The sequence below is a fragment of the Pinus tabuliformis genome, chromosome 7 (assembly GCF_031772625.1).
Source record: "Pinus tabuliformis cultivar Carrire ecotype Pingquan chromosome 7, CPIR1, whole genome shotgun sequence".
Classification (NCBI taxonomy): Eukaryota; Viridiplantae; Streptophyta; class Pinopsida; order Pinales; family Pinaceae; genus Pinus; species Pinus tabuliformis.
Window position 1 is genome coordinate 1,910,330,853 of NC_142293.1, and position 8,518 is coordinate 1,910,339,370.

Consider the following 8,518-nt stretch of genomic DNA (forward strand, 5'->3'; position numbering starts at 1 on the left):
GCACAACCAAATTGAGGCCAACATTCCTCAAAGCACTGACAGTAACCTTGCCAGTGTCTGCCTCCACGCTCAGACCTCCATCAAGAAGCATGACTTCCTGGAGATCCAAGGATTGAACCAACTCTACTGCTTGAGTGGTCCCCAACGCCAAACTAGTTGATGCCACTCTACTCTGCACTGCAACTACATGCAGTCTAGTTGTTTAGATCTATAGCTCATGCAGACCCATCTGTGTGGCAACCAGTGCTTGTTTCTGTTGCTGCTAAAATTATACGGTTGTATCCCTTACCTTATCGCCAATATCGTCTAAGTCACCCCCTATAAAGGTGATTGGGTTGAGCGACGACTTGGAGGCTTTGGTCTTCTTTCGCTATCCCTCCTTCTCCTATTCCCTATGGTGCTTTATGCGGAAAGGAGTTCTCTCTTGATCTCCACCGCCATGTTCTAAATATTATTCTTCCTCTGTTTAGGGAAAGGAGATTTGTGACCTTTGTTAGGGCCGTGATCTTCCTAGTCTGCTTGTTCCTTTGCGGCGCGCTCCCCTTCTGCGCAGGCCTTCTCCTCAATCTCCTTCTTCCTCTTTTCTGCCAACTGCTAAACCTTCAATTGGGTTGCTTCCTTTTTTTCTTTTCCGCGGGCTTGCTAGTCCCAACGCCAAATCCGATGGTGTGTGCCAATCTACTAGCAATCACTTAAGGACTTCAGTAATGGCATCATTTGTAGCCAAGTTGGGAAGATCATACCACTTCTGTTCTAGATCCTTCAGTGCCCGGACGTAAACATGGTGGAAGTCCACTTTGAACTTCACATACCTAGATAACTACTCAAAGACGGTTGGTAAAGTTAGCTCTGCTATTTAATTCAACTGTTAAGGCTCAAAGGCATCTTGGCCGTGTGTTTTGTGCTTAAAGGAGGCTCGCATCAGTTCGTTTCCTCACTTTCCCTTCATTCGCCTTATTCTCCCTTAACCCCTTCATCTCTGTTTTTCTACCAAAATCTTGTGTATCATTTTTTCGCCATGCAGTCTTCGCGTCCACAACCATTTTGTACACCCGAAGGATGAAATCATCGGCCACCCTGTACCCGGAACAGTCACTCTTCAACGACCACATTCAAGGAAGAATGGTCGAAAAGAAAAGGACAACCTTGAGCAGTTAAAGGCATTTATCAGTTATGGAGCTTCTTTCTATATAGCACTCCACCTATTCAGGAAAGACAAACGAATACCAGAGAATGTCAAATTCACTTATTGAAGCAGCAGATTGTATTAGAAACACGTACTTGATAGTAAATGTGGTTGGTGGTCCATTATGACCCCTCCACGCATAGAGCAGTAGAGCAATTTTGTAAACAAACTCCATATATACCCAAGAGACAAATGTAATGAGGGTTGATGGTTGTTGTTTTGATGTAAGGTTCAACTTCTGGAGACTATAACTACTGTGATACCTGTAGCGTCTAGTCTTCCTTTTCAGCTAATACAAGCTTCTTTTGTTGTTAATTGCTCACTTTCCACTTCTTCTTCATTCCAGGTTGTGCCCATTATGCATTTTTCATGTGCTCTTGATGTTTAGCATTAGAGGGGCTGTTATCCCACCTCTGTGTTAGAATCTAGTATGTATCATTGAATTTGTATGCAATTTTATGTTTACTTAATGCCAGAGAGTTGTCATCCTGTTTGTGTATTAGGAAATAGATTTGCAGACCTCTTTACTGGTTGCAGCCGGCCATCACAGGGTCTTGTGCATCTGCTGGTGTGGTCGGTATTCTCCATATTCATTTAATCCTCAAACTATGAGTAATTGGTGGTCTAAAGCCTTGTAGTCTAGGGGTGTTCACCCATGTCTAGGGTTAAGCACAGTAGAAGTGGTTATCTAGCTTGAATATGCATCATTCCTTCCACTCATCCACCCATTTCCAACATTTTTGTTGAGTTTGTAATGTTCCCGAGCATCTCTGAGATACAACCTAGGAGAGTTTCTTGGGGTGATAACATTAATTGGCGTCGTTGCCGGGGAGAGGAGATTGAAGCTCAGCTTCCCTAGGAGAACGACACAATTCTAGATTTTGATGATAGACAAGGTTTGGGCACATTTTTGGTTGTAATCATCTATCTGGCGACTCCACTGGAGGAAGACCAACTTTTGGTGACTCCACATTGAATTTCTGGCTCAGTTTGTGAGGCATCCACGAAGAAATCCTCAAAAACCACCAGCTGAACCAGTGCCTGACCCTTGTAGGTTTTAACCCTATACAGAAATTACCTGCATACGAATTCTTAAACAAAGAAAATAAACAATGCGAGAGCATAACCCATAAAACACATATGCACAGAGATTTTTCCCAGGATCCAAAAACCGGGACTACCAGCTTGATTTTTCATTATGTTCCTTTCAATGTTACAATACATATTTATACATGCTGAAGCATCCAATACCATGGACCGAAAACCATCTCGTCCAATACCATGGATTGAAAACCATCGCGTCCAAAAAACATGTGCGAAAATCATGCACAAAACCATAGGTGAGTTCGCCCAACCTAACATATGGTCCAAAACCAAAATTTTTCGGGGCGCTGCCCCGGACCCCATAAAGTGGGGTTACGGGTGCCCTTCAAACCCCCTATTAACTATGTGGAAAGAATATAACACAACCCAACAATCTCCCACTTGTTGTTTTCTTTCCACAGGGGGCCACAGTAGAGCTTAGTCATTTTTTCAGCCCTGAGATTCCCATTGCTTCTCTACACCAAGAGAACTTCTCAGAGCTCACAGATTTTGTCAATGCATCTGCAGTATTCTTCAAAGTGTCCACCTTTACCAGCAACACCTTTCTGTCTTCTATCATATCCCTCACAAAGTGATATTGAACATCAATGTGCTTTGTCTTTGAATGATAAGCAGGGTTCTTTGCCAAGAAAATTGCACTTTGGCTGTCACAGTCTATTCTTATAGCTCCCTGTACTAACCCCATACTCGAACACAATCTCTGCAACCAAACTGCTTCCTTGCTTGCATGAGTGGCTGCCATGTATTCTGCCTCTGTAGTTGATAGTGCCACTACAGATTGTTTCTTACTCATCCAACTAACTGCACCTCCAAATAGGTTAAACACATACCCACTTGTAGATCTTCTTTGATCCAGATCTCCAGCCCAATCTGCATCAACAAAGCCATGAATATCTAACACTATGTCCAATCCTGGTCTTCCTTGGTATCACACACCATAATCACTAGTGCCACGCAAATACCTGAAAACCCGCTTCACTACTGTCCAGTGCTCCTTCCCAGGTTTTGACATAAACCTGCTCAATACTCCCACTGCATGTGCAATGTCTGGTCTAGTACAGACCATTGCATACATCAGGCTACCCACTGCACTTGCATATGGAACACGGGACATGTCCTCTTCCTCTTCTTGTGTCTTGGGACATTGTTCAGTAGATAACCTCACACCTACAGGAATGGGAACCTTCACCGGTTTACTATCCTGCATATTGGACCTCTGGAGTATTGTCTCAACATACTTCCTCTGGTTTAACCAGAGCTTCCTCTTTGACCGATCTCTTTTAATTTCCATGCCCAAAATATAGTTTGCCGCACCAAGATCTTTCATGTCGAATTTGGAGGACAATTGGGTCTTCAAATCCTGGATAATTTCTTTGTCATTTCCAACCAGCAACATATCATCCACATACAAGACCAGATAAATAATACGGTCACCAATTAATTTAAAATACAAACAATGATCTGCTTTGCTTCTGGTGAAGCCAAGTCCCCGTATAAATGTATCAAATTTCTGATACCACATCCTTGGTGACTGTTTTAACCCATATAGAGACTTCTTTAACTTGCATACCAGTTCTTTCTTAGCCTTCACCGCAAAGCCTTCAGGTTGGTTCATGTAGATTTCCTCTTCCAAATCCCCGTGAAGAAATGTTGTCTTCACATCCATCTGTTCTACCTCAAAATCAAAAGCAGCAACAACAGATAAAAGTAATCTAATAGAAGTTACCTTGGCAACAGGAGAAAAAATATCACCAAAATCAATTCCCGGCACCTGGGAATAACCTTTTGCTACCAACCGAGCTTTGTATTTCTCCACCTTTCCTTCTGCATTTGTCTTCTTCTTGAACACCCATTTGCTGCCAATGGGTTTCCTTCCAGCCGGCAACTCCACCAGATCCCAAGCCTCATTTTTGTGCAAAGATGCCATTTCATCGACCATGACCTCTTTCCAGAGTTTTCCATCCTCTGAATCCACTTCTTCCTTCACAGTTCTGGGATCATTATCAGTAACAGACAAAGCAAAATTTGAACTGAAAGCAGATGGACTATACCTTTCTGGTTGCCTTCTTTCTCGAACTGATCTTCTCACAGTCGGAGTTTGTGGCTCTTCATCTTCTGATTCCTCCTCTGCTGCAGAGTCGGATTCTTCCTCCTTTGGCTCAAACTCTATCTTCTCAGGTTCCTTTGGTTGGACTTCATGTTGAATAACATCTTTTACCTCTCTGAACAACACATCTCAGTTGTACACAACCTTCCGTGTGACTGGATTCCAAAGCTTATAACCCTTTAAACCATCCTTATACCCAATAAAGATGCACTTTTCAGATTTACTATCCAACTTGGTTCGTTTCTCATTTGGAACATGTACATATGCATCACATCCAAATACCCTTAGATGTGAAAGAGAGGGTTTCTTACCAGTCCATACTTCTTGTGGAGTCTTATCCTCCAACGCTGATGAAGGTGATCTATTGATCAGGTAACATGCAGTATCCACCGCCTCTGCCCAGAATTCCTGTCCTAACCCAGCACCACTGAGCATGCTTCTTTCCCTTTCCATCAACGTCTTGTTCATTCTTTCTGCGACTCCATTTTGCTGAGGTGTATATGGAGTAGTCTTCTTTCGTGCTATACCACACTTCTTACAAAATTCTTCAAATTCCTTGCTGCAAAATTCTCCACCATTATCTGTCCTCAGCACCTTTATCTTCTTCTCTGTCTGATTTTCCACAAGAGCCTTAAATTCTTTAAACCTGTCAAAGACTTCAGATTTCTTCTTAAGAAAATATATCCATGTATTCCTTGAGAAGTCATCTATGAATGATACATATTACACAGACTTACCCAGTGATGGAACCTTCACAGGTCCAAACACATCACTGTGCACAAGCTCTAATATCTGTTTCGTCCTCTTACCACCAGAGGGGAAACTCACCCGATTCTGCTTCCCATATACACAATTTTCACAGAAATCAAAATCCAGAGAGCTATTATTCATACCTTCTACCATACCTTTACCATGAAGTATTCGAAGGCCCTTCTCTCCAATATGTCCAAGCCTTTGATGCCACAACATGGTCTTCTCTCCAGAGACCACTAGATTCTCTACTCCATTTTCAGGAACCATAGAACTATTGCACCCATCAACAACAGTGCTACCTTGCAGCTTGTACAGAGTTCCAATCCGAACTCCTCGCATTAATATCATTGCTCCTCGAACCATCTTGCAGGTATCTTTCTCGAACACTGTCTTTACACCTACATCATCCAACTTGCTTACAGAAATCAAATTTCTGGCCAATGCAGGAATATGTAGAACACCCAAAAGTGTTCTAACCCTTCCACCTTGCAACATCAACTTTACTTTTCCCCGACCAATGATTCTAGCCTTCCTATCATCTCCTAAGAAGACATCACCACCATCGTATTTCTCATACTCGCAGAACCACTCTCTATGGGGAGTGAAGTGAAAGGATGCACCTGAGTCAATCAACCATGCCTCATGATCTACATGTGTACTTGAAGAAGCCAAGTACACATCCCCACCTTCATCTGAGGTGGTTTTCGCCTCTACAGAAGGAGCATCATCAGATCCCTTTCCTTTATCAGGAGCTTTAGATTTACAATCCCTTCTGAAGTGCCCTTCCTTTCCGCATTTCCAGCACACCACCTTTGTAGGTTTTCCTGGAGATTTAGATCTCCCTCTAGATTTAGATCTCCCACTCGATGACTTATTTTTGTTTCTGTTCTGGGACCGTCCTCGTACAGACAAGGCATCACCATTCTGGTTGTCCATATTTTTCTGTCTCATCTCCTCCGTCAGCAAGGTTGAGACTATTTCATCAAACTGCAAAGCAGTTGCATTGCTACCTATTGCAATAACCAGACTATCCCACGAATCTGGTAGAGAACACAACAGACTGATGCACTTATATTCATCTAAAATTTTAATATCAATAGATAATAACTAACTTACCACAGTATTAAACGCATTCAGATGCTCTGTCACCGAGTCTCCATCTTTCATCCTCAGGTTATACAGCTTTTTCCGCAGGAACAGTTTATTCACCAGAGACTTAGATTGGTACAATGTCCCTAACTTGACCCACAAAGCCTTTGTCGTAGCTTCCCCTGATACATTCAGCAATACTGAATCCGAGACACACAATCGTATTGTGCTCTTTGCCTTCTGATCCAACTTCTTCCATTCTTCATCGGTCACTTCCGATGGTTTAGTACCCGGATCTACTGCTATCCACTGATCTTTATCCACCAACAGATCCTCCATCTTGAGTTTCCAAAACTCAAAATTCTGACCATTGAACTTCTCAATCTCTATCTTTCCACTGCTCGCCATCTTCTTTCACCACCAGAATCAATCTCGCTAATCTCCCACTGAACAGGGTCTACCACAGGCCCGAGCGAAACCCCTCAGCAACAAAGGCGTCCCCTTGAAGCCAAAACAGCTATGATACCAAATGTAGGTTTTAACCCTCTACAGAAATTACCTGCATACGAATTCTTAAACAAAGAAAATAAACAATGCGAGAGCATCACCCATAAAACACATATGCACAGAGATTTTTCCATGCATCCCAAAACCGGGACTACCAGCTTGATTTTTCATTATGTTCCTTTCAGTGTTACAATACATATTTATACATGCCGAAGCATCCAATACCATGGACCGAAAACCATCGCGTCCAATACCATGGACCGAAAACCATCGCGTCTAAAAAACATGTGCGAAAATCATGCACAAAACCATAGGTGGGTCCGCCCAACCTAACATATGGTCCAGGGCGCTGCCCCGGACCCCATAAAGTGGGGTTACGGGTGCCCTTCAAACCCCCTATTAACTACATGGAAAGAATATAACACAACCCAACAACCCTGAGAGGATTGTTAAACTGAGGAAAACATCACAGAAAGGGGAATCAAGATCAGGTAAGCCTAAGAAATTTCATGCATGTCTGAAATATGAACTTATTGCTGAAGATATACAGTTTGAAGATTTAGACCCCAGCACTGTTAGTAAGGAAATTCCTTCAGAGATTAATACAGCCCCTTGTTCAGTTAGTTCCCCTTTGAATCTCAGTCCAAAGAAAACTTCCCATACAGTCCATAACATCCTTTTATCCCTGTCATCCATTTCACTGTTTCAAACTGCTCAATCTGCCAGTTTTCTTCCACATACCCCAGACATGGTAGTCCAGCAAGCACCTTCGAAGATAGAGAGAATTGTAGCTTCCAGGTATGGACTTCTGGTCTTGCCCGTCCCTTTAAATGCCATGCCTACAAGATAATATCAGAAGTATATGCCCAAGTTCACTGGCACAGAGGGAGTAACAGCTGAAGAACACCTTGAGGCTTTTTATAGTTATGCTGATAACTTAGATATAAGTGAAAATGATGTGTGGATGAGAGTTTTTGTCCAGAGACTTGATGGAGAGGCCAGAAAGTGGTTCAGATAACTAGCCCCTAGATCTATTGCTGATATTGAAGCCTTAGATGAATTATTTTTGAAGCACTGGGGAGATAAAAAGACTTGCTATATCACCATACTGAGTTTGGTAACCTGAAGAGGGAAAGTGGGGAATCATTGTCTGATTTTAATAAAAGATTCAATCGTATGTATAGTAAGATACCAGCGGAGGTAAAGCCTACCCCCACCTCTGCCAAACTCACTTATGCCAATGCTTTTGACTCTGATTTCTGCCTGTTATTGAGAGAAAGAAGATGTGCTACTCTGGCAAACATGCAAGATGCAGCCCTAGAGGTGGAATCCAATATTATGGCTGCAGAAAAGCTAAAGAGTCAAGCTGACAGAAGGAGGCAGAGAGGTCAGGCTTCTACTTCCTCTACTTCATCTTCAGAACCTAAATTAGATAAAATGACTAAGATGATAGAGTCATTGGCTGTTGAAATATCTAAGCTGAAGGTTGAGAAGAATTCAGGAAAAATAAGGCAGCATAACACATTTGCTCCAAGAATCCCAAATCCATTCAGAAGAGCAAATGAACAGTTGCAAATCATTCAGAGGGGAAAAGAAACAAATGAAGAACAGAAATTTAAAGCCCCCTTCCAAAATGTAGTCATGGAGGAGGAATAGTTTGAAGATGAGGATGACATTAATTGCATGCAAGATAAAGGCAATGTTGCCTTTTTGACATTCGTTGCATATGAAGAATCACTACTACAAGACTAGATCAGTCAAGAATGGGACAG